Source organism: Limulus polyphemus, unplaced genomic scaffold (assembly GCF_000517525.1).
Source record: "Limulus polyphemus unplaced genomic scaffold, Limulus_polyphemus-2.1.2 Scaffold1570, whole genome shotgun sequence".
NCBI lineage: Eukaryota > Metazoa > Arthropoda > Merostomata > Xiphosura > Limulidae > Limulus > Limulus polyphemus.
In genome coordinates, this window is record NW_013667180.1 from 73836 (window position 1) to 78750 (window position 4915).

General features: G+C 33.6%; 1 protein-coding gene across 6 annotated transcripts in view; it reads left to right on the top strand.

Annotated features, from left to right (window-relative positions):
- The first annotated feature begins 1726 nt into the window (after positions 1-1726).
- LOC106464146 (MIP18 family protein FAM96A-like) overlaps positions 1727-4915 on the top strand; it is a 20609-nt gene continuing 17420 nt past the window's right edge. The window contains exon 1 of one of the 6 annotated variants that reach the window (XM_013924264.2): positions 1727-1841. The gene's annotated coding sequence lies outside the window, so the exon portion shown is untranslated. The other 5 variants (XM_013924260.2, XM_013924261.2, XM_022391824.1 and 2 more) reach the window with 5 other exon arrangements.

Genomic DNA, 4915 nt, shown 5'->3' on the forward strand with positions numbered 1-4915 from the left:
GTGGTGCATGCCAACAGTCTTTGGCATTATCACGGTCCAGGATATTTCAGTTGGAACGAAGTGAACAATGGAACACACAAATGACGCTGCTGAATACGTGTCACCTGAAAAAGCCACTGTTGGAAAAGAAACTCTACCCGGGTTTGAGAGGGAAACAGTGAAGCTGTTGTTGAAATTACTACCACCGATGTGACTGCTAACGATAATGGGACATTTTCTGATGGAGCAGATGAACCACACGTGAAGCAGAACCCAATGAAACGGAGACCAGTACGGAAGAAGATACGTCCCGTAAAATTAAGAGACTTTATTGAATTTTAATTTCGTGTTTGTAAATTCTGTACATTTAATTAATTTATTGTTAATTATCTATTGGTTTAATGTAAGTGGGTATTGTTCGGGACGAACAATACTAAGAAAGGGGCAGTGTTACGACAGCGAAGTCACGCGCCCCAAACTCCATGCGCGCTGAAGTTTCTAGAAGGATCATGACTTATCGAGGAACCTCGCGAATATCTGAGTGTTTGACAGGCGTCCTCTTTTTTAGTATATAAGCCCGGCAAATAAAGCCAGCGATAAATAGATATGCAGATAGATTGAAGAGACAGATAACTGAGTCAAGCGAACAGTAGGCACCGTAAGTAAAGTGTGTGAATCACAGTGATTTATAGCGTGTGTTATAAAAGAAGTTAAGTTTAATGTACTGATTGGAAATTCTGTGTATTACAAAGTTGTATCGAGGAAAAAATAAACTGGTTTAATTAAGAAAGAACTTGTATCGCTGAAGTTCTTCGGAAAGAATTTATACCGGAAAATAACAAACGAGCAGATACGTAACAATATGTATTTTTATCAGCAGCATAGCGGCTCATAGAATGGTTCTGAGTGTTTTTTTCGTGTATAAACTTTTAGCTCATAGCCCCGTCACCTCTTCACCGATTTAAGATCTAATTATAGTTTTAGACTCAGAAGGTCAAGCCCTTTCGACTGATTAATAGATTAATTTACTCTAATCCTGCTTAAATGAATTTCAATTTGATGGTAGGCTGGTAGAAATCCTAATGAGTAATAATATCGAATCGGGTATACACGCGCCCTACGCTTAGTATTGTAGGCGCAAAAAATATAGCTAATAAAAAGGGGGGAAAGGTCTCATAGATTAATTTAATCTAACCCTAACTAAAAGAATTTCAAGTGTTGCGGTTATTGAGGATTCTCTCTTGTTGTAGTTACCCATTACTATGCTCTTACTTAACTGTTCATTTTCGGATATCTAAGCAAGGCTACTCAAGGCTAATAGTTCTTAAAACTTGTTGTCCCTCTTTTTGATTTAGCTGATTGACTTGAGTATGTTTGTTTGGAATTAAACACAAAGCCACACAATGGGCTATCTGTGCTCTGCCCACCACCGATATCGAAACCCAGTTTCTAGCATTGTAAGTCTGCAGACATGCCACTGTGATACTGGGGGAGGGGGGGCAATATATTTAAGAATTTCAAAGTTATTTTGGTTATTGTTAAATACACATTCAAATAAACAACATTATTAAAGCGTATTACATAAACAATGTGTTATGATACGTTATTTCGAACAATAAACCAAACATTTGGATGTACTGATTTATTTTATTTTTATTGATATGATTCTTGATAATTTTTACTTTTATATTTAAATGATTGCCTTTTTTCCATTTATCATAGCCTTTATGGTTGTTTTCAAATGAAACACTAGGTGAACCTTTCCACTGATCGTATGCGTGTGGTTACACAATTCTTGAATTCAAAGTCCTATCTATTGATGATTTAGAAATTTAGGATTAAAGTGCAGGTTCTTCAGTTAAGTTCGTGCCATATTTATCATTCACTGTCTTAGTAACTTAGTCTTAGATTTTTACCGGTTGTTTTTGTAACTACCCGTAGTAAACTAGTATAAAAATTTTTTTTTATTTTAAGAAGTTTAGTGGTGACTGCCAGACTTGTCCAACTTCAATTTTCAGTCTCTCTTCATTATATTTTTAATCTAGTTATAATAATAACATAATAAGAAAAAAATGCTGTAGATTCTTTGAGTTTTAAATGAAGGCTTATTAATATTATGTTAAAATCTGGGTTTTGATATTTGTAGTGGGCAAAACACAAATATCCCATTACGTAGCTGATGTCCACACTACTACTAATAATAGCAACAGAACATTGCCTCAATGACTTGATTAACTTATCTACCTCTATGTCAAAATCCTTCTATTCAACTGAGAAAGATGAAAAATGAGCTGTATGTAGATTGAGGAAGGTATGCATATATATAATAATTATAAAGAATTTAAGAAAAGTTGCTGTAACTTGTAAACTTTGAAATTCTCAACACGGTTATATTTACTGTGAGCACTGAAAAGTGTTGGCATCCAACCTTTTTATACCTGAACAACCCTTTGATAACAAGACAGTGTATCACAGTGTTTATCATAGACATTTTCTCTTTGTATATCACCCTCCAATTTTCATGGTGCTCTGATAATGTTACATAAAATGAATTATGGGTCACATTTTATATTAAAATAAAGGGAAAAAATCTGTAAGAAAAACAAATTGTCTCATGTTCGACCAGCTCATCTATTATATAAAAAGATATGTAAAATACTTATAATTATTTTCTTATTTTTGGATCAGAATGTTATCACAGGGAAGTTTAACTAAAGGTAACACAAATAAGAATATAAATCTGATATGGAATATGCATATAAACTTGTAACATAGCAATTTTTGTTTCTGAGCTACAACTTTATACCAACACTTTTAATGCTAATGGTGTAATAGAAATGTTATATTCAGACTTCAGTTTTAGTCTTATTTTGATTAAAAGGATTGTGTTAGAAGTTGAACACCTGCAACTCAAGTAGAATACTTTAAATCAAATGAATAATGACTGACATAAAATCTATCGGTTTATTTGCTAGTTTTTCTTCATTAGCTTAATGATAATTTATTTTCACATTAAGACCTTTCAGTGAACTTATCAGGACCTATTTTACTAATATTAACATGTAAACTATAAGAACCAGTAAGTTTCTATAGTAAGGTCTTTGCAACTAGTAATGAATGATAAAGAACCCTGTTGTTCTTTCAGCATTATTGTATTGACCATAATTATTTTTTGTCACCTGTCTATTTGTTTGACCTGCTTATAGAGCATTTTATAGAACACAAGCTGAAAATACATATCAAATAAATGCACTTGTATGAGTTAGCCATTACTTCTATGGCTAAAAAGGCATTTTAAGAATAAAACCCCCACCCCATAATGTTTTTGACTTTTGCAGTAGACAACCATGTACACCAAACAGTTTCTCACCCTTGAAAATAGAAATTTAGGTACCACGAGGTTCTCTCTTTTCTTTTTTTTTTTTTTTGTATAAATTTGTTCTCAAATTTGGTTGTTTTCCAAAATTACTGTTGACTTCCATTATAATGAAAGTGGTTTGCTCTGCACAGTAACCAGAGCCAATATTCTACTGAAATCAAACTTGGGTTTCAACCTATAATTTCCAATTGTGTGTGTGTGTGTGAGAGAGAGAGAGGGTTACTGAAGAAAGCTAAAAGGCACAACTGTTGATATGACCTCAGTGTCCTCATAGCTAGTTACAGCCATGGTTGTCCTTCAGTGTGGTGTTGCTCTCATTCACCAGCAGTTACTAAATTTATCCTTGGGAACATCCAATAATTAGAATTACTACATTGTTCTAGTAAATGCCTTAATAAAAAGATCTTGACATTGTTGTAAACAAGGTACTTAAGCCATTGAACTTTTGAAGCAGTGCTCTCCTGTTAATAATAAAGCTAATAGAATGTTAGGATTTATTTATGTGCATATTGATTACAAATTGAAAGAGGTAATTAATTTTTTACAATCACTTGTTAGGCCTCACTTGAATAATATGTACAATTTCGAAATCCTTATCTAAGAAATAATATTGACTTATTAGAAAGTTTCAGAGGTATGCCCTGATGATACTAAGAATGGAGGGTTACCCTATGGGGACAGGTTAAGGTCTCTTATTTTCTAATGATATTAAAGTTTGCAAGGTTATCCAGGGCATTGATAAGTTAAAGCCCTCTGATTTCTTGTATTGAATTCTGAAAAGAATAAGATGATAGGACACAATTTTAAGATTTCAAAGAAAGACTGGCTATGATCTTATTGAGACAGTTTTATTTTCCTATTAGGGTTATTAACTTATGGAATCAGTTGCTGTCAGAAGTAGTGGGGGCCAGCACCTTCTAAGAACTTAAAACAGACATCATTTGTTTCTGAAGGACCAAATGTTACCTTGTTCTCCATATGTTATATTGGCACAGTACTAATCAGAGATGTACACATTTATAACAAACTACAGACAACAAGAGACCATTTGGTCTTTTGAGACTTTCCTGGTTCACCCACCTGTAAGTACTTACTTGATGACTGTACAGGGTGGGCTAAGAGTCTGGGCCTGCCCTTATTTAAAGCTTATCTGATAATTCAGTAAGAGCTTTATCAAACAGATTATGGCAAAGGAACGATATGAAATAACTGACACTTTGAAACAAAAACATGCTGAATGTTTTGCTAAGGTCATCTCTAATATGCTAAGTTGGATGGCACAATGCAAGAAGAAACGTATCATCCTTTATCATGACAATGAAGGCCAACAGACAGACATTTTGGATTATTAATCAAACCTTTTGTTAGTCTGTGTCAATATGCAATAAATTATTTCTTTCATGTACATTATCTTTATTTCAGGTGGGTGACCAGATTTTTTTGCCCACCCTGTACAACTAAACTCTCTGGGAGACTACAGTCAAAGTTTGCTCTGATGACTCAAACTGAGAGCTTAAGAATTAGTACTGTTTTTATACACAAAATACATATATATAT